Raw genomic sequence first — 21,830 nt, 5'->3', positions numbered from 1 at the left:
GTGTGAATTTATGTGCAGACCAAACAGCAGCCCTGAAGCCAAAGCCGCCTGCTGCTATTTGTGGAAGAACGGAGGCTGGGAGCTAAGTTTGGCTCAAGGCAGGGCGGGGCAGCGGGCGCTGTGAAGCCAGCAAGGGGGCCCAGGGCTACTGCCCGGCTAGGCCAACCAGGGGTGGGTGGATGATCCTGCTGGGATCCTCGTGCATTCATTGGTGCGAGTGTCCCAACTCCGAATGCATCAGCTGCACTGCAGAATCGCCGCTTATGTCAGCAGCACAGCAAGGTGCTCCATTGCCACTCAGGTTGCACAGGACACTCAGGAGCAAGTCAAGGGCATATCACATGGAAGAGGGACACCAAACCACCTGCTAACACAACCCCAGCAGCAAGGCCTTCTGCGGACAACAAATCAGGACACAGGCAATCTCAGAGAAGGCTGTAGGCGATTCCAGCACGTGCATGTTGCGCTTTAGGGTGCGTGTGAAGGACGACTCAGGTGCACAAACACACATTATATATCTTATTGCACACTAGCCACATGAAAAAATACTAACGCAACTATTTGGAGAAGACACAGATCGGCCACACACACCCCTCTGACACACAACGTGGTGCCCAAGAGCCATCAGGGTGCACTGAAAAAGCAGGTGCCCAAATCAGGTTCTTTGTGCTTATGGAAAAGTTCAGAAGAGCTTGATTTTCATACAGTTGTGACCAATGAAGCCATGAGCACTGTAGTTTCTCTCCCCCCTCCCCCCGTCACAATCTCTATGGATCCAACTCCCTTCTGCATGAGCCTTCCAGCTCCCTGAGGTGGGGGAGACACTGTTGTGCTCCCTGGGGCATTTGGTGGGCCGCTGTGAGATACAGGAAGCTGGACTAGATGGGCCTATGGCCTGATCCAGCGGGGCTGTTCTTATGTTCTTCACTACAATTCCCAGGAAGCCTTGCGGGTCTCTTGTTATCTGGTGTGCTCCCTGGGGCATTTGGTGGGCCGCTGTGAGATACAGGAAGCTGGACTAGATGGGCCTATGGCCTGTTCCAGTGGGGCTGTTCTTATGTTCTTAACTACAATTCCCAGGAAGCCTTGCAGGTCTCTTGTTGTCTGGTGTGCTCTCTGGGGCATTTGGCGGGCCGCTGTGAGATACAGGAAGCTGGACTAGATGGGCCTATGGCCTGATCCAGTGGGGCTGTTCTTATGTTCTTAACTACAATTCCCAGGAAGCCTTGCAGGTCTCTTGTTGTCTGGTGTGCTCCCTGGGGCATTTGGTGGGCCGCTGTGAGATACAGGAAGCTGGACTAGATGGGCCTGTGGCCTGATCCAGTGGGGCTGTTCTTATGTTCTTAACTACAATTCCCAGGAAGCCTTGCAGGTCTCTTGTTATCCGGTGTGCTCCCTGGGGCATTTGGTGGGCCGCTGTGAGATACAGGAAGCTGGACTAGATGGGCCTATGGCCTGATCCAGTGGGGCTGTTCTTATGTTCTTAACTACAATTCCCAGGAAGCCTTGCAGGTCCTTTGTTGTCTGGTGTGCTCCCTGGGGCATTTGGTGGGCCGCTGTGAGATACAGGAAGCTGGACTAGATGGGCCTTTGGCCTGATCCAGTGTGGCTGTTCTTATGTTCTTAAACTACAATTCCCAGGAGGCCTTGCAGGTCTCTTGTTATCTGGTGTGCTCCCTGGGGCATTTGGTGGGCCGCTGTGAGATACAGGAAGCTGGACTAGATGGGCCTATGGCCTGATCCAGTGGGGCTGTTCTTATGTACTGCTCCTTGTCCCACCCTTGCCAGACAAGAGCACGTGGGCCCAGGCCTTTTCTGTAATGGTTTGTTCTCTGTGGAACATTTTGCTTACTGAGGCCTGGCAGACTCTTGGTTGTCAAGTTCAGGGGTGCCCAAACCCTGGCCCTGGGGCCACTTGCAGCCCTCAAGGACTCTTAATGCGGCCCTCAGGGAGCCCCCCGTCTCCAATGAGCCTCTGGCCCTCTGGAGATCTGTTGGAGCCCACACTGGCCTGACGCAACTGCTCTCAGCGTGAAGGCGACTGTTTGACCTCTCGTGTGCGCTGTGGGATGAGGGCTCCCTCCACTGCTTGCTGTTTCACCTCTGTGATGCAGTAGCGGCAGCAAAGGAAAGGCCAGCCTAGCTTTGTGCAAGGCCTTTTATAGGTCTTGAGATATTGCAAGACCTTCATTCATTCATATAAGCTCATCTTTAATATATTTATGTAAACTTATGTAAATTTATTTTCAAACTTTAAACGTAAATTAATTCTTTTTTCCCTGGCCTCCAACAACGTGTCAGAGAGATGATGTGGCCCTCCTGCCAAATTGGACACCGCTGGTCAAGTTGAACTACAAGTGTGGCTACACCTGGAGTACTGCGTCCAGTTCTGGTCACCACATCTGAAAAAGGATATAGTGGAAATGGAAAAGGTGCAAGAGAGCACTACTAAGATGATTACTGGGCTGGGGCACCTTCCTTATGAGAAAAGGCTACAGCGTTTGGGCCTCTTCAGCCTAGAAAAGAGGCGCCTGAGGGGGGACATGATTGAGACATACAAAATTATGCAGGGGGTGGACAGAGTGGATAGGGAGATGCTCTTTACACTCTCACATAACACCAGAATCAGGGGACATCCACTAAAATTGAGTGTTGGGAGAGTTAGGACAGACAAAAGAAAATATTTCTTTACTCAGCGTGTGGTTGGTTTGTGGAACTCCTTGCCACAGGATGCGGTGACGGCTTCTGGCCTGGATGCCTTTAAAAGGGGATTGGACAAGTTTCTGGAGGAAAAGTCCATCACCAATTACAAGTCATGGTAGGTACATGCAAGCTCCTGATTTTAGAAGTAGTCTACCTCAGAATGTTCAATACAGGGGAGGGCACCAGGATGTAGGTTGTTGTATAGTGTGCTCCCTAAAGCACTTGGTGGGCTACTATGAGATATAGGAAGCTAAACTAGATAGGCCTTTGGCCTGATCCAGCAGGGCTCTTCTTAAGTTAAATATTATTTCCTTAGAAGGTGCTTCCTCCTGACTCTTTCTAGTTTCTCCTCACACCTGGGCCCAACCACACACCTGTGCTCTCCACACGCCCATTTCCATGCATTTACTACATGTTCACACACAATCTCTCTGTGTTCACCACCCACATGCGTTACATGTTCAGCAATAAATGACAGTCCCATGAACAACTGCCAGCGTGCTTCACAGACACTTCTAATTCCTCTGCATTCAGCTACATGCATCAATGGCATACGCCACTTCTCTTAAGCACATGCAATACCGAAGCTGGACTATACCATGTTGTATAGTTTCACAGTCTCCCCACACACCGCCAAATCCACAAACCCACAGCAACTGTGGGCAAACTGCTTTCTCCCCTCCACACACAGGAGCATCCTGCAACAGATTATTAAGCAGAATGCTGCGAGTACTTGGAAAATAGTGGGGTGACTTCTAGGAGCCAGCATGGGTTTGTCAAGAACAAACTGTGCCAGACAAATCTCATCTCCATGACAGTCTGGTAGACGGTTAGAAAGCTGTGGACATTGTGTGCCTGTATTTCAACAAAGCATCTGACAAAGTCCCCCCTGATATCCTTGTGGATAAAAAGATAAAATGTGAGCGAGAGGAGGATTGAACAACAGTTCCCAGCAAGCGCTAGAAAATGGCTCTGCATCAGCCCGGAAGGGGTTTTGAGGGGAGGGCCAAAGGACTCTGTTTAGGGCCCTGTGCTGTTCAAAGGTTTTATAAACGATCTGGGTGATGGAGCAGAGGAGGTGTTTACCTAATGTGCCCATGACACAAAGTTCGTGTGCATGTGTGTGTGTGTGTGTGGGGGGGGGGATTCAAAATTATCTTGACAGGCTTCACCCATACCAAAAAGATGAATTTCAATGGAGACAAATGTCCTGAGTGGGGGAACAAAAAAATCAGTGGTACAGGATGGGCAAAATATGGCTTGGTGGCAGCGGGTGTGAAAAAGATCTAGGTGTCTGAGAGCCCAATCCTAGGTATGTCCCATTATAGTCAGTGGTCCCTACTCCCAGGTAAGTGTGGATAGGATTGCAGCCTCAGTGGACCACAAGCTGACCGTGACCCAGCAGTTTGATGCAGCTGCAAAAAACCCCGAATATACTGTTGGGGCTGCGCCAGCAGAGACTGAGAGTCCAGACCATGAGAAGAAGGTATTCCACTCTATACTGCCCTTGGTCAGAGCTCACTGGGAAAACTGCCTCCAGTGTTGGGCACCAAGTTTTAAGAAGGCCATTGGCATGCTGGAGCGGGTTCAGGGGAGGGCAACTAGGAAAGCAGGACTAAAAGAGCTTGGTATGTTGAGGCTGGGGAAGAGGAGACTCAGGGGAGACATGACAGCCAGCGCCAAGCGAGTGAACAGTTGTCAGACAGGAGAAAGTGTCAGGGAAGTGGGCTGAGGAAGAAACGTCTCGCAGTCGGTCTGCCTCCTGCAGCTGTGGGTTCTCCCTTGCTGGAGGCTCTCAGGCAGAGCCTGGAGGGCCACCTGTCAGGGATACTAGAACAGTGGCCTGCACAAGTAGGGGGCTGGACTAGATGACCTCAAGGGCAACCACCAACTCTCATATTCCATGATTCTAAGTGCCATCAGTCTCCACGTTGTGGGGATTTGGGGCTGAGCCTGACGCAAGTATGAGTGAGCCAAGAGGAAGCGAAGGGGGCAAGTTCCGGCGCAACTGGCGTGGGAGGGTAAGGTTGCCTGTGTCAGGCACACCCAGTCTCCCTCTCTCACTCTCCTCCCTCCGGCCAGGAGGTTCCCACCCTGTTTGTCCGGGGTGCCAGTGCCCCTGACCAACACCAGGCTTATGCATGTGGGTGTTTAAGTAGTGCTCCAAGGCAGGCCGAACACCTCCCAGTCATGCCAGCAGGAGGAGGCAACTGTGATCAAGAGGAGGCTTGTCTCCTCTCAGAGAGCCCAATTTGCATTGTGGGAAACTAACAGAGACGTCACACTGCACCCGGGGAGGAAGTGAGACAACACACGTGAGAAGGAGGGAGGGAGGGACCAGGAAACAACCCCCCCTGACGAAACCATTTCTTGTAAGAAGCTGTACACACAGCCCAGGAGAGGAAATAGTCCGGCCTGGCCCAGCAGGGGCAGCTGCATCCAGAAACCGGTGCTAGACTCACGCTTTCAAATTTAGTGTTACTCTCCTGGGACACGCATGCACGCACTCTCATTCTCTCCCTTGCTCCTACACACATCACGTCACACTCCTGCTCCGTTACTCGCAACACTCCCCTAACCTCTTCCCCCTACACTCAGCATTACGGGTACACAAACAAGGCGACGCTGGTTCTCAGCGCATGGGCGCAAACCACCCCCACACGGCACATTGCTGCTGCGCAGGGGAACCCCACCCCTCCCACGCCACTGGGAAGTCGAAAGAACAGCGCCAGCGCATGGTTACCAGGAAAACAGTGGGGCAGAATGCATTGGCGTCCCCCGAAATGCCCCCAGGAGGGAGACTGCTGCAAGCAGAGATGGCGCCCCCCAGAGGTGTGCAAACATGGATCAGCACTCCTTCTGTCCAGATTAGAAACTGTTATTTGTATTGATGACGAGGTGGTGGGCTCCCCCCACCCACACCCCACTGAGCTGAGTGTTTGGGGGGGAGCCCTTTCAGTTTCTCTACGCAGCATCATCTTCTCCGAAGCAGAGATGCACCCAGACTAAGCAGATTGACAAGAAAGGGGAAGCAGCAAGGGGGCACATTCACCCAATGCACAGAGGAAGCTGAATTCACAAGACCAGGAGCCGTGTGAGTAAATGCGCCTCAATGCGCGAAGGGTTGACCAGCACACCAGAAGAAAAAGTCTTTGAGAAGGGTGAATAGATCCAGAAGTGGGAACGCAAGGAAGGAATATGGGGATAGTACTTGAGAAGGTAGGGCTGGAGGAGAACAAAGGAGCCTGCCACAGTTTTTGAACTACACACAGCTTACACACATTTTTTTTTTTAGCAGGGGGAGAGTAACTGGCCCACCTCACCCCAGCACTGTCTGTTCTAGTGGCTGTCTGCTGGTATTCCTTGGCATCTTTTTAGATTGCGAGCCCTTTTGGGACAGGGAGCCATTTAGTTATTCGATTTTTCTCTGTAAACCGCTTTGTGAACATTCAGTTGAAAAGCGGTATATAAATACTGTTAATTAATTAATTAATACATGCAGTTTTGAACCTGCGTGAAATGACACATGCATGCCAAGGGCTGTATACACAAGACACTGTAGTAGTACTATGATACTGTAGGCAAAAGTGTGTGAGCAGGTCTGGCGTGAAGGATTTCAGGGGCTAGAACATAAAATGGATGAAGGCGTAAAAGGACCAGAAGGAAAGACCCAGGTGTGGACAGATGCAGGGTTGACTTCTGCCTGTTCAAGTTACAGGAGACAGGATGGGGGGGCTGGAAACATGGAAGGGAACGAGAGCACGCTAACAAGAATCAAACATAAATGCACCACACACAAACTTGTGGTGAAATGTAGACACAAACTATGGGGAAAGTGTGGAAATTGGGAGCATGTGTACACAACCACAAGTTGAAATGTGCGGGGGGGACGGACCAGTGGGCTGTGGTAGTAGCCCTGGGTTCCCAGGGCTCAAGGAAACCAGATCTGAGCCTGGAGGCTGAGTAAATGTGCAGGAGGATACACATTGTGGGGGCGCAAAAGAGGACTGGATGTTGGAGCTGCCTCTTGCCCATTCGGAGAGAGGAAAGACAAGTGACCGGATAGTGTTCTGTTGCCCTCTATGCTGCAGGATGTCTGCTGGTCCTGGGTGGCTCCAAGAGGGCCAGGAGGCAAAAAACCACCAGACCCCTGTTACCCAGCAGCCAGAGTCCCCTCCCCAGGGGAATGCAGAGCAGGAGGGGAGGACACAACATAGGAGGGGGGAGCAGTGGCAGCTGGGGTGGGATATGCACACAGAGGGACATGGCTGTGCGTTCACCAGACAGGTCAACTGGGCTCTGTGTCTCTGTATGTGCCTGTGTGCATCTGTGCGTGCCCGTGGTGGCTCCCAAAGATCAAAGGCTCCCAGCAGATCCCACATACCTGGGAAAAAATAACACTCTTCCATACACATGCAAGTCAGCCCAAAGCCACAAGTATTCCGGGATACATACAGACAACCCTGTGTGCAGACACATGCATTAGGTATAGTGAACACTGCAAATGCACAGCTCACTCTTGCAACCTCAGTCCAAATGAAAGCACGAGGCGAGGACTTGCTTCAGCTTCTCTCCCTGCTCTAGTCCAGCCCTGGGAGTGGGGCTCTTCATCTGCCAAGTCATCTGCTAGTGGTGGTGGGGGGCCAAGAGGGGGCTCACAGAGGACGTGTGGGCCGAATAGGTCAAGAGAGTCTGGAGAAACCCGCTCATTTCCGGGATGTGGGCTTAGGAATACATTTGGAGGGGATGAGCAGAGTGTTGTGTGTGAGCGCGTGTGTGATTCATTAAGGACAATGAACATTCCCCCACACATTCACACACAGGAGGGTGAGAACAGCTGTGTCAGCGTTGAGTCAGCACCAGTAAGGCCACCACTCCCCCCCCCCGCCACTGGCGCCACCCCCCAGACCACTGAAGAAGGGAGGGGTGCGTGAGTGTGCTAAGTCACCTCAGTTCAGCCTCCTAATTTCAACACACACATTACGAAACACAGAAAAGGAGTAATAATACCACAACAGAGGTACAAACACGCATTCAAGCTGACGCACCCCCAAAACACTGACATCAAAATCCACACACACACACACACACACACACACACACACACACACACACGACAGCATAATGCAACGCGCGCATATCAATGGACAAAGGATTGCGCACACTAGAAGTGGTATCCAATAGTCTTCACATATGGTGATACAAAAGGCAGGCGCGCCACAGGGACGAACAGACACACCCACACAAGTCACATTGAATGTGCGGCTAACACTCACAATCACCACTAGCATAACAGGCGATGGGGGGATGCAGAAAAGCCCCCCCTTCACTTCTCCTTGTGAAGCATCCAACACAAACCCTCTCCCACCAGTGAATACATAACTGCCCTTTTCAGAGAGAAACAGGGCAACACAAAGACACACGTGTTGCCGATATACAGTCACTGACCGACTGAGAGACACACAGTCCGCCTCTCACAGAGATGCCTTTGCATGTGCTCAGAACAACCCACAAGACTCCAGCCAAGTGGCCACAGATGCCCCACACGATAGCAAGCCCGCAGGAGATTCCACGCAACACAGCCCACGCATGTGCCTGTGTCTATGTGACATGCTGCCACTTCAGCATTCTCTCTGCAAGAGGCAGCCACTCCAGTGTGTGCACGGAAGGTGCGCACTTCATCACTGCACCCAGCTGAGAGCTGAAGGAAAACCCCACTGGTCGCTCAGGAGTTAACAGATCACAGGCAGCAGGGAAACCCCTTCAGTGTGGCCACCCCAGGGAGAGGATCACTTTTCTAAGCAAGCTGCCAAACTCACTCACTGCTCTCCCCAGACAGTACTCCAAATATCCCTCCTGGTACCCCCTACACCCTTTCTCTGCCCCTCTGCTACCTGAAAGGGGGGGGAGAGAGAGTGACTACAGAAGTACTCACAACACACAGGAGGGGGCCTCCCTTCTGTCTAAGGGTGAAATAGGGGCTACACAGTCATGTCCTGGGCTAGACAAACCATCTTCCAGTAGGCAAATCATACACACAAGAGACACAAACACACAATAGAGTCACAAATGAAACAGACAACCACACACCCCGGATCCCACCATTTGTACAGTCTAATGGAAATAAACTTGAGGCATTCAAAGAGCAACACAAACTGCACACAAAAGGGCTAGTCCCCATCAAGGAGAGACCTGGACACAACAGGAATACACCATAAGATACCCTAGGGTGACACAATCATGAAACAGATTCGGAAGCTCAAGACACACACACACACACACACACTTTCAGCACGAGAGGGGCCTTTTCACTGACTCACAACACTGGGGACAGAAATCAACTCTTCCCCAAGAAAGGCATCACAATCATAACCACTGCAAAAGACAGAAACACAACATCACAGCTAAAGTTTACCCACAAATGGAAGTGCAGCTGGCAAAGGACAGTGTCGCAAGCACACACCCCTTAACAATACAACACACAGAGGTGTTCCCAAGTGAATTATGTACACTTAGCATCACAAAAGCAACATCTGCACACACACAAAACCACAAGCCATTCACATGAATCCGAGACAGCACAGCAGGTTCAAGCGAAAGAGGAGCTTTAACCAGCACACATGAGTAGAAAGTGAGAGGGCCTCTGGGAGAGCGCAAAGTGCCACAGGCCAAGGCTCCCCAGACAGGTCCACTCACATTCACCCCCCTCGCTCTCACTGCTTCCCATGCAGGGCCAGACAGACACAGACAGACAGACACTGACACTGAACCCAGCCTCACACATGGCACAGCTGGAACTCACCGCATGGTCTTACCTCCTGGCAGGTTAAGGGGTGGACTCGCTTTGGAGGCGTGGCCCGCTTTGGAGGTGTCCCTGCGTCCGTCCCCCAGGGCACAAGTGAGCACTTGCCGGCTGAGCCAGGACAAGTGCTTGCCGGCAGGCAGCTGTGTGTTAACTTCTGTGTGTTTCCTTCCCCTGCTGGCATGTCCTGCCCTCCTCCTCCCCCACGTCCCCGGCCCAACTGTGTGGGGTTCAGGGTCCTTGCCAAGTCAGCGGAGTGTGTCTGTGGGGGGGCGGATTCCGGCCACAGTGACTCAGCCCCCTGCCTGCCTCCCCCGGGAAACTTGTCCTGGTTTTAAAGGGCTGTGGTGACATCATCACAACCCAGTCCTTCCTCCTCCCCCACACGCAGTGTTGTCCCGCCTGGGAATCCCGGAGAAGGCTGCTGCCCTCCCACTCACCATCTAACTGTCCTACCACTTTCCCCACAGCGTGTTCTGAAGAAACACAACCGCAAAAGTACAACACAGTCATATCAGTCATGGGCTAAATAAGCAAATAACAACAACCACGTTCTCTGTCATTCAGGCACGAAAGCTGCTAGAGTGCATGTATCTCTCATTCCTTTGGGAGCAGGTGCAACAATTCCAGTAAGTCCCTGTGCTTGAACACACACACACACACACACACACACAACTTGAGGAAACAGAAATGGACAGCAGCGTCATTGGAAGGCACGCAGACACACATGTGCAAAGGCACAAGGAGGAAAACACAGCTGCAAAGGAAGCAGTCACTTGGCCAGCGTGATAGAAAAGGTAGTGTGCTGCTCCCCACACACCCACACACGCAGCTAAGAGCAACGCAACAGCGGCTGAACCCACAACTGGTGCCTGAGGCCACAGGAAGGCCCTGTCCCGTCCCTGTCTTACCGCGTCTTTTGGTTCCATGAGGCAGAAGGTGCCTGCCTAGTGGCTGACCCAGTCCAGAAGAGTGTGAGAACCCCTTATGTGCCCACTCTCCACCCCCCCCCACACACACACACTGGTAAGGCAGTTTGCCCTTCTCCCTGCCCATCATCCTTTCCAGGTTGCCACAGACTTCTGATTGCGGGATAAATCAGTGCCAGTCTTTCCAACACACAGCCATGTGGCACACACCCCAGGGTCCAACACTAGCAGCTAAAGAGGCAACCTTTTCCCAGTTGGATCCACAGAGCGGTCTCAGGGAAGCCGAATCCACCGCCATGCACCAGAGACTCCCGGCTGACGGGACTGTGCTTGTGTGTCCAAAAAGGGAGCCGCCAGTTGATGTGCACTAGGCATGCCCAACGGCGCACAAAGTGGACACAAAGTCCCACTGCACAACCATCTTGCTGCCAGGTCGGCACCTAAAACTGTTTGTACAATGAGGACATTCACGGAACATGAGGCTTGCATCGGTCTCTTTCTCTCTCAGGTACTCTTGCTCCCTTCCTTATCCCCCCCCCATGGGCCGAGTTCTGGCTGCAGCACTCTCCCCGCCTGCCCTGCAGCACATTACCAGCCTAGCAAATGGAAGGAAGTGCATTTTGTACATGTACGAAATACAGTGTGCTTTGCGGGTTGCTCCACAGAGGGTGCCTCACGTCACACTCTCTTGACAGATGAAGAGTTCAAAGCAGCTGTTTCTTACTGAACTGCTCCCCATAACAGAAGTCGCCCGAAAGAGCCCCAGATATCTCCCAGACAGCATCACGCACTGGAAGCCTTTATTCTTTCCCAAGCTCCTCTTTCAGTACCAAAATGCACAACACGACACATCACACCAAAACCATCTCAGAGATCACAGGCAGCTGGTGGGCTAAATTTGGGAGCTTTGGTCTGGCCTGAGAAGTGCTGCAGCAACAAAGGGCAGCACGGGGTTAACTACTCACTCCAGCAAGGAGCCTTTTAAGGTCAGAGTGGCAGTGCTGGGGGAGGCGCATGCAGCTGGGGGAGGCGCATGGCTGGCTGTGAGTCACTCTCACCCTCCTGGCTGTGATGTGTAGAGGAACCTCCCTCTGCAGTCCCCCTCCCTTACAGGATGCCCAGCTGCTTGGCTGGCAATGAGCCGTGGGGGCAGGCAGAGCGAGAGCTGGAGTCAGAGCTCAGCTCAGTTCAGCCTGCACCATCACAGGCGGTGGGGGGGAGTAAGGAAGGGGGCAGGAATACTGCACAGAGCTGGGCAAAACGCCAATTCCGTGAATGCACAAAAACGTGCAAAGGTGTTTGTGCAGATTCCTGTAACTGCAGGTGCAAACCACACTGCCCAACCAAACAGCATCACGTGCATTTTCTAGTAAATCCTCCCCCCGCCAAGGGGGGTGATTCCCCACAGCGTCTCTGAACTGCTGCAAAATCCCTCATTTTATCCTTCTAAACCAGGGGTGCTCAAACTTGCAACTTTAGGGATGCTGGACCTTTAACAAGTGTATAGAAGAGATAATTTCAGCAGGTGCAACTTGTCATCCCATAGATGACAAGCTGCACCTGCTGAAATTATCTCTCCTACACAATTTTAAAGATCCAGGATCCCTAAAGTTGAAAGTTTGAGCACCCCTGTTCTAAACTGTTCATAACCCCTGCTAATTGGGTAAGAGGCACTAATTGGGTAAGAGGCTCCTTTTTTTAGCAGGAGGAGAGTAACTGGCCCACCTCACCCCAGCACTGTCTGTTCTGGTGGCTGTCTGCTGGTATTCCTTTGCATCTTTTTAGATTGTGAGCCCTTTTGGGACAGGGAGCCATTGAGTTATTTGATTTTTCTCTGTAAACCGCTTTGTGAACTTTTAGTTGAAAAGCGGTATATAAATACGGTTAATATAAATACTGTTAATAATAAACTCACAGTTTGGGGGGAGGCTGGAGCACATCACTGCTCTTCTTCCCAAAACACACTTGTCAAGCCACGGTTCCCCAGAGGTGCTCTCCCTGCCCCTGCCTGAAACACCAAACAGGCTAGAAAGCCCAGGCCAGAAAATGCAAACATGTCATTTCAGGGCAATGACGTCTGAGACCACCAGCCACTCACCGATGCAGGGGGAGTCCTGTTGCTGCTTTCTCACTGGCTGACTCCCCCGCCACATCGGGCCCATGAGATGCGTTGGCCCACAAGGCGCAGCTGGCAGGGGTGTGCGTGCAGCTATGCTCCAGCCATGGCGTGGGAACCCGATCCTACGGAAAGGAAGGAGGGAGGTGTTAGAAAGGTGCTTTGACTGACGAGCTCAACTCTAGAAGCCTCGCCTCCCATGCACAGGGTGAACCCCCTCGGCAGGTAGGCCCCACAACCCACATACGCACTTGTGAAGAATGAGACTGCCCAGAATTCTTTGCCTCCCACTACACACTCAGGAAGGAGGCTCCCCCCCCAGTCAGCTGTGTTTTTGTGATGTGTGAACATGCCTCCGCTTCAGAAGCAGACACCCCCAAAACAGGTGCCTTCGACTGGACAGGGAGTGACCCGCACTGTGCGGTTCCAGGCAGAACTGTGCCACTGAGATCCACTCGCCCACCCCGTCATCCCCCTGAAGCACACGCTTGCCAGCACAGCGCAAACACCTGCAATGGTCTGGGGACGCAGAAGACCCTGCAGAGGGTATTGGGGAAGCAGAAGAGAGAAAAGCCGCTGACCTCGAAGAGGCCAGATTACCTGTCCAGTCACATCGCTCGGCCACCCCTCTGGACTCCACTTAGGGAGATCTACTCTTCTGGACAGCCTATGAGGCCCAAACCGAACGCTGTATTATCTGCTCAGTAGAAGCAACAACTCGGCTTATCTTCCCCGGCACAGCTGCAGAGGCCGGGCACTGCACACCAGACCTCCTGCCTCCTCTGCCGGCTCCCAATGGCCCTGCCTTCCCAGCACAGAGAAACCCCAAAACTCACACCTGCTCCCTCCTACGTGCAGCCTTTGCACCAGAGCCTAAGGGGGTCCAAGTGCGCAGAGACTTTTTCTGCTACAAAAACCGACCCAACTTGTCTCCTGTTATTCCCTCCAGGGTCAGGCCCACACCCCAAGCCCAAATCCCCACAGCCCTGGTGATGCTGCCCTGCCCTGAGCAGTTGAGTAACACAAAAGTGTCAATTGCAACACAAAGAAACCCAGAGGGGAGGCAAACCAGGAGAGCAGCACAGGGAACCAGTGCAGTCCCCAGGGGCCCGTGAACAGAGGTGGCCTGCAGAGCCTGGGTTCAAGTGCCACCAACATGAGGGCAGCCCTGGGCGAGCTGACGTTCTTCAGCCTCCATTTCTCCTTTTCTCTCAGCGGTACAAGGAGGGGAGGGTGGCAGAGTGAGGGCAAACACAGAGACCATAAACGCAAAATTAAAGTGCTCTCTGTGTGACGTGACGGGGGGCGTTCCCAGAGAAGGCGCACAGAGAATTGCGCATCTGAGTCGGCGGAGGAGATAAAGGCCTCACTGTCTGGAGACAATGGACATAGGAAGGACCACTCCAGCCAGCACAAGGGCGCCCTTCAGAAACACCCACGAGGGCCGGCCAGGGAGATCCCTTCCGTCGTCGCTGGGAGACAAAGCAGCTGGAGACAGTGCCAAGGTCCATCGGGCGCCCTGATGGAGCAGCAGTGGGGAGGCCAGGCCCCTTCTCAGTGCTGTTTAGTGCTGGGACCCCCCCCCCCGGCCCAGAAAGAGCACCCAGACCCCTCTCTCACCTTTACGTGCATTCTCAGGATTACATCGTATGGACTAGCCACCCCTTATAACACAAGTTCAACCACCACTTTTGGGCAGATGCCACAGACAGTAAACCACAGTTTTGCTCCAGATTAACTCCCCCACAGCAGTAGCGTAGCTACAGGGGGGGGCGATAAATAGAGCAGACACCACAATGCGCCGTGTAAGTTGCTCCTCCCACTCAGGGCAGCGATGGCAACTGCATGCATTGCTCAGACGCAACTTGGGCATGCGTTCCAGAACGCTGATACGTAACATAAATGTTACAAATGGTTTGTCTCCTTTGGCATTTATGGCCACCACATATGGGCCTCAACAGGGGGGCCCCTTTTGGAAAGCCCAGTGTCCCCCAACTCAGCAACCTGTGAGAACCAAGGAAGGAACCCAGGAGTCCTGGCTCCCAAACATCACACCCACCTTCTCTGAAACTTTATTCCCTGCCACAGAACCCAGGAACTCACACTTCAGATTTCCTTTTGAAATTCAAATACTTTAAGGGTGCCTGCATTTGTGTCTGCTTCAGGGGGATAGATGACCTCTGGGAGCATATGTGTGGGGCGGGAGGAGAGAGAATGGAGGTGTGGCCTTGCTCTGGGAGCAGAAAGCTGCTTGCACCATGTGCGCTCCACAGTGCTCCAGCTGGTGTCCTTTCCTGATGATGCAAGAGACGGCAATCTGCCGCGCGTGATGATGTAACAGTTTCTGAGGGGGGCACAGACAGCTGGGCCCGGCGCAGGGGGACTTTGCTGACACTTCTAACCAGCAATGAGCCCCTGCGCTGGGAGGACTCCGGCATCATCGAGAAGGGGAAGTATTTTTTTTTATCTCTTTAATTAGGCCATGCATTGGTTTGGTGATGAATGACACACAGATCTTCTTTAGAGGGAAAGAAACAGTTCTCTTGTCACTCAAACACAACCTAAGTTGGTCCAAGACAGGATCATTTCATCTGTATCCTTCGGGACCAAAGTGACAAGTGCTACCTAGGCAGAGGAGGGACGGCCCCTGGGGGAATGCAGAGGTCCCCCCCAGCTCATGGCACGGCCCCTGAGGGCATAGGAGCATAAGAACAGAAGAAGAGCCACGCTGGATCTGGCCAAAGGACCACCTCGTCCAGCTTCCTAGATCTCACAGTGGCCCACCAAAAGCATCAGGGGGTACAAGAGACAGCAAGACACTACCTGACTCCTGGTGCCCTCCCCTGCAGCTGGCATTCTGAGGTAGTCCACCTCTAAAACCAGGAGCTTGCACGTACCTATCATGACTTGCAACCCATGATGGACTTTTCCTCCAGAAATTTGTCCAAGTCCCTCTTAAAGGCATCCCTGACTGACCGGGGCCTGCGTTCCCCCATGGCAAGCAGGCTGGTTTTTCTGGCTCCTTGACTTTTCTCTCCATGCCAGGGTCAACGTTCCTCTCTACACCCTGGGACAGAGACTGTGTCGAGTCCACCCTCCTAGGCTTAGGGTCCACAGCTGCCCTGCAGCCCCAGGCCTGAGAACCCCCACAATCTATGGTCAAACAGGACAGTCTCCAACAGTATCCAACGAGTGACTGACTCCACACCTCTGGAGCACAGCACTGAGGCTCTTCACACCTGAGGAGGAGTTCCCAGAAGGATAATGGGAGCTGAAGGAACCTGGTGGCCTGCCACTTTCCCACCTCTAGGCAACACAGGGGTCTTGTCTCAATCTCTCTGGAGCAGGAAGACACACACGTGCACTGACAAACATGAATGCACTGGAGTGTGAGAATCCCCAAACCGGCGCTTTGGTGACTGTAGACTGAATTTACACACTCGCACAAACCTCTTTGACCAGCATCACATCCTCGCACCCACTTCTGACTAAGCAACAGCGACCCGTTGTTCAAAGAAAACTATTTCGACTTGAATCCCTGCATTATTGTTTGCTCAGGGACACATGGAAAATCTCACCCCATGCCCCCTCCCCAGTGGAAGGCTGTGGTGCCTCTCCACAAGCCACCACAATCACACTTCTCCAGGTAGTAGCAATGAGACTTTGTGTCGCTCATCAAGAGTCTGGGTGGAAATTAATACAAGAACAGGAGGTGGGCACTCAGAACAGACCGGGCCACAGTCCTGCTGCCACATTACGTGGTCACGGTCTGGTTTTGTGGGGCCCCACTGCAAACCCTGTGTGGCCGGAGGAAGATTCAGCCCAGCTCTGCACCACAGACAGGACTGTGTATACTGCATCTGTGTAGGAGGAAAGTGTGAAGTCCACGTGTGGCTGATCACGCAGGACAATAAAAGCACACAGAGGAAATACATGCATGCGTGTCCCTTGCCTGCTACGTGCTGCAGGACATTTCCGTGCCTCTTCCCCACACAGAAGTGGCTCTTGAGCAAGGTGGCTCAATGCGCAATGATGTGAAGCAACACCCCGTTCTTTCACAGGCACACATGCAAACCCCGAAGAACAAAGGCCATTTGGGAGGGTTGCTCTCCACAGCCATGGAGGAGTGTTTCTGAGGCAGCTTCCTGCCAGCCAGAGGGAGAAAAGGGGGTGGCTGTGGTGGGAGGAAGCGGGGAGGGGTGTCTGTGCAACCTCAGGCTGCCAGCCAATGGAGCCCCTTCCTCTCCACCCCCTCCCCTGCCCCCCTGCCCCGGAAACAGCAGCCAGACACAGACTCTGCAGGCTGCACACCCATCCCCCTCGGAGAGGAAGGAGATAAGGCTGGGGGCAGTCAGCAGCAGCAGCAGCACTGATCAAAGGACTGGGGAGGGGGACAGACTGCTCCTGGGGGATCCAAGGACAGTGGATGGGAGGAGCCCTGGACACTGGGCCCAGCAAAGTGATTTCCCGGACAGCTGAGGCTCTCCAGCCCTGGGAGGCTTTGCTGAAAGGCTTGGGGACCTTCAGCAAGGGAGTGTGGGAACTCACACACTTCTCCTGACCTAACCATTTCCCCCCAGCTTGATCAGACGAGATGGGAAGAGTTTGGGCTAGCCAGGGAAGAGGCTGGCCAGGGAAAGTTGACACTCCAACACGGCCAGCTCCTTTCCGCTGGGAAAGAATGTGCCCCTGAAACCCCCAGGGGTGCCATGGGGGTGTGAGGCCTCTGTATGCATTCAGTTGTGGGTCAGGCCCCCCAACCCACTAAAAATCCATGCAGGGCAGACACATTTCCCTCTTTCCTCCAGGATTGCAAGGGCAGAAGAAGCCCGGCGGCAGGCTGCACCCTGGTCCTTGCGCACCTCCTCCTCTAGTCCAACCCCAGAGCCTGCGCTCAGGGAACCCAGGAGTTCTGGCTCCCAGCAGTCCCTGCCGCTCTGGCCCAGCCCACCAGGAAACCATGTGACATGAGTTTCAGGGGAAAAAAACCAAAGAGGGAGGGGGTGGGGAATTGGGAGATCCTCATTCATCGCAAGGAGCATCCCCAGTGACCCGCCGTGACCCCCGCTGGCCCCACCAGCCAATATTCCAGCAGTCCCAACTCTGGAAGCCACCGGAAACCAGACCCGGTGCATCCGACTGCCCCAGAGAAAAGCCAGCAGCGGGTGCCCACCGACTCCCTGCTCGCCAGGACTGGGAGCGCAAAGGCCTGTGGCAGGTCTCCTCTCCCTGGAAGGCACTGCCGGCCCTTCTCTCTGCCTCTCGCACACTCTGCACTTGCACAAAGACAAAAACCACAGCCGCCCCAACTCCACACTGGAGCAGAGCAGAAGCGGCACATGGACGAAACCTGCTCTTCACAGACACAAGTCACTGGTGGGACTCACCTGCCCGCGCACTCCTCGCTCCCGCTGGCTCACTACCTCTCCCTTGCATGCCTCCCTCTCTGAGGGCTCACCCGCTGATCTGACCCGTTTGTCAGCCTGTTGGTGCCACCCGCACAGCACACCTGGCCTGCCTCACCTGGGCACTCTTAAAGGGCCACGCACATACACAAATCCAAAACTTGACAGCAGCAAGATTCTGCCCAAGGGCTCCTTTGGGAAGTGGGGGAGGGGGGCAAAGCCTAGCCCCCACCATTCCACTTTCAAAACAAGAGGTTCCAGGGCTCAGTCTCAAGCTCAACCCTTCTCTCTAACCCCAAAGTCATCTTCACTTCCTGCAGGAACAGAACATAAGGGGCCTGTTATAGAGTTACTTTGCAGTGGCCAAAAGGCCATCTGCACATTCCCAAAGGCTCCATTTGCTTCTTCAGGACTGAATCCCAACCTTGGAAGCAGCTTCTGGAACTGATGGAGCTCAGATTAACCCCTGAACAACCCACATTCTATTTTCTGTATTTAACGCCTCAGTCCAGCTTGAAGTCTCTCCCCGATTCCTTAAAAGGTCCCCTGTGCCACCAGAGTTTCTGTGGAATTTGTTCCAAACTTTTGGCCCCCACTTTGTAGGCAAGACCCCCCCCCCCAATCAATGCTTTATGGGGAAAGTGGAGCAGCTGGAGCATTGGAGGACGCCCCACCTCATCCAACGTCCTCCCCCACGCACCTGGCAAACGGACCCCCGCCCCACACAATCCCCTGCTGCTGGCTCTTCACACCTCTCCAAAGCCAAAGTTCCACCTCTCCACCCCAAAAGGAATCTATCTGATCTCCTGGTTTTGGACTGCTCCTTATCAACCTCTTCCTCGTGCTCCACAGGCGATTAAATCCACATTCCTTCTGCTCTGCTAGCGGTACAAAATATCCTATTTGGGGAGCTGGATGATACCCCACATAATCTACAGACCCCCCCAACCCACAAAACTTTTATCCTGGTCCCAATAACAGCCCCCAGACGCTGACTTTATTTCCTCTTCCACAACAAATCCAGAACCCCTTGTCTGGATCAAGCACACTCACCCCCAAATGCACAGACACCTCCACCTCTTACAGGCACGTCTCCCCCACCCCAAAACAAGGGAGTCCCCCTCATCTTGGCCCTTGTCCCATACACTGGAAATGGCCCCTTTCCCTTCTCTGCCTCTGGTGCTCTTCAGAAATGGCACTCTTGGGGTCTAATTGGAGGAACAGAATTGGGGTGCAACTGCCCTGGAGTTTGTACAACGCTGTGCTCAACCTCCCTTTCCACTTTCAGCAGCTGCAGGCCATATTTGGCACCCCTTGGCTTACTCCAAGACATTTGCTTCACTGCTGGAGGGGACAGGTAAGACCAGTTGGACCATTTCATACTGGACTCCCAATTCAGTTATTGTTGGTAGAACTGGGACCTCTGCCCTCCAGCTGCACCTAATCTGCAATGATACCGGACTGCCATGGAGCTTGTCCCCAGGACACAACTGACACCCACTCCAAGAGGAGGGTAACACTTGGGTCTGGGTTCCTGTCCCAATTTCACTTCCACACCTGCTGATGAATGGAGGCTGGAGGAACAAGGAGAGGAAGACCAACTCTGGGGAAGTTCTTCTTGTCAAGCTCCCTCTGACTTGGTCCCAGGTCACCCAGCTTTGTGGAAACGGGAAACACTGGAATTCCACCTTGGCTCAGCCTGGGACCTCCAGTCGGTCAGGCGGCAGGAGTGGATTTGGTCCGGCCAACTCGGGGAGACTTTTGCCCCTGCCTGCGAGGACTTGCGCTGCTTGCAGGCTCAGAGAGCTCAAGCGGAGCTGGCTCCCCACTTCTGTGCCAGTTGCCAGGAGGTGTTTGGGCTCCGAAGTTTGTCCCGATTTGCACCGAAGCAGGCTGAGGTCAATCGACTCCAGTCGACTGACACCAATTTGCAGCAGGCAAGGCTGGCTGGCTCCCCGGGAACAGGGAAACGGGCTTGCAGGAAGAAGAAGAAGCAGCCTGGCCGCCCGCTCGACCGGGGCCAGCTGGTCCAGCGTCTGTTCCTTTAAAGGTCCCGGTTTGGGTGGCATCCGAGGTGAGCCGAGCTGAGCGAGAGGCCTGTGCCAGACTGGATTCCCCCACCCTCAGCCCTTCTCTTCCGAGCAGATAACAAAGCCAGCAGCAGCAGCCAGAAAGACCTTACACACACACACACACACAGCTCCCCTCCACACGTTGCCCCACAACACACACACACACCCGGTACAGGCACAAGACAAACACGCACCCGTCGAGCCCACCGGCTGGGGCAGGAGCCCCCAGAGCTGCCCGAAGGAGAACAAGGGGAAAGGAGCCAGACAAGACGGGGACGGGGCCGAGCCAACATTACCTGCAGGAGGGGGACTGCTAGGGCGGGGGGCTTCCTTCCTCGGGGTCTCCCCTCGCCAAAAAATGGTCAATTTTCCAACCCCCCACGGGGAAAAAATCCAAGAGGGCCCCCAAAATCGGGCCAGTCTTGCTGCTTTTGGAGCGGACTTGGGTGCCAACTGGGCTCAATCCACAGGGCTGGGGCGCTCTGCGCTCTGCACTAACTCCCTGCCACACTCGAGGCTGGCTGGCTGGCTGGCTGCGCTCGCTCCCCCCACACAGTCTCTACTCAAACAAAGAAATGAGGGTTGTGTTCCTGCCCAGCCCCCTCCCAGCCCCCCTCCCCCAGCCCAGACATACCTCCTCCTCCTCCTCCCCCTCCCCTTCCGGCAGAAGCAGCCTCACTTCCATGTTCCCAGCTCTCTCCCAGGCACCGGAGAGCCCACTGCTGGAGAAGCGGGCGGCGGCCAGGGAGGGAGCGAGGAAGGAAAGGCAGCCCGGCGGAGAACGCTTCCCGGAAAGAAGGGGCCGGACAGGTGCTTGGCTGGGGCCGGCGGCGGCCAGGAGGCTCTGCCTGAGCAAGCCAGACTGGCCGTGGACGCCGGAGCCGGACGGACAAGGGCACACGTGGCGCGCAGGAGGGGCACAGGAGCTCGGCAGCGGGCACAGGGGGCGCCGAGGGAACGCCAGAGGATCGGGACCAAGCAGCCCCGCACCAGCAGAGCCGCGATGCCCCGCGCACGTTTCCTGGGAGAGAGAGGAGAAGCCCCGGACTAGCTGGGGGGCCGGCTGCAGAAGGCAGCGCATCCTTGCCTCGAACACCCTCCGAGGACCAGCTCCCGCAGGAGCGCCCAGGATCGGCACCCTCGCTCCAGCGCCTGTCCTCGGTGGATACGGCTGGGCAGCAACTCCACCTCTTTTCCCAGCATCCTCTCCAAACAGCTGACTGTTGTCCGCATAGGCCAGCCCTTAATCTTTGCTCTCGCCCTAAGCTTTATCCTCACCAGTCCTCTCTCTGGACTCCTTCCAAGCTGCCAGCAGTCTCAAGGCTTCCCCACCAAAGCAGCAAAGGCCCTCCCCAAACTCCACACCCAGGTCGCCACCCAGAGAAGTTCAGAACAACCGCTGGTCTGCCTCCATTTCCACCACATATTCCCAGCCGGGTGGGAGCTCAGAAGGCAATCTGCCCCCACCTCAGAGCAGCCTGCTTCACAGCCAACCCCAAAGCGAAGAAGCTTTCTGTGCATTGCAGGTGGGAAGCGCAACAGACAGAGGGCACCAGTCCAAGAACTCTGTTCAGAGGGCTTAACCTGTTTCAGAAACCAGCACAACGTGACCGAACCCAAGTGCCTCACCAGCAGGCTGGCCAACAAGGGTGCCTCTGGGCATGCAGAAGAGGCTGCTTCCTCTCCACGAGAACCACAGCCATGCTTCTAAGCAAGCTTGAGCCCCATCCCCAGCACCTATTTACTACCAGGCTTCATTTAAAAAAAGATAGCAGGCCCCAGCAGGACACCAGCACCACCCTA

The 21,830-nt window shown here is 54.3% G+C and overlaps 1 protein-coding gene across 2 annotated transcripts in view; it reads right to left on the bottom strand.

Annotated features, from left to right (window-relative positions):
- KDM6B (lysine demethylase 6B) overlaps positions 1-20,555 on the bottom strand; it is a 54,559-nt gene extending 34,004 nt beyond the window's left edge. For both annotated transcript variants that reach the window (XM_066628577.1, XM_066628578.1), the window contains exons 1-2: positions 20,324-20,555; positions 12,533-12,675 (exon numbers count right to left, since the gene is read on the bottom strand). The gene's annotated coding sequence lies outside the window, so the exon portion shown is untranslated. The remainder of the gene's footprint in view (positions 1-12,532; positions 12,676-20,323) is intronic.
- Between the last annotated feature and the right edge of the window lie 1,275 nt (positions 20,556-21,830).

The sequence above is a fragment of the Tiliqua scincoides genome, chromosome 5 (genome assembly GCF_035046505.1).
Source record: "Tiliqua scincoides isolate rTilSci1 chromosome 5, rTilSci1.hap2, whole genome shotgun sequence".
In the NCBI taxonomy this organism is placed as follows: Eukaryota; Metazoa; Chordata; class Lepidosauria; order Squamata; family Scincidae; genus Tiliqua; species Tiliqua scincoides.
This window is presented reverse-complemented; position numbering and strand designations above follow the sequence as displayed.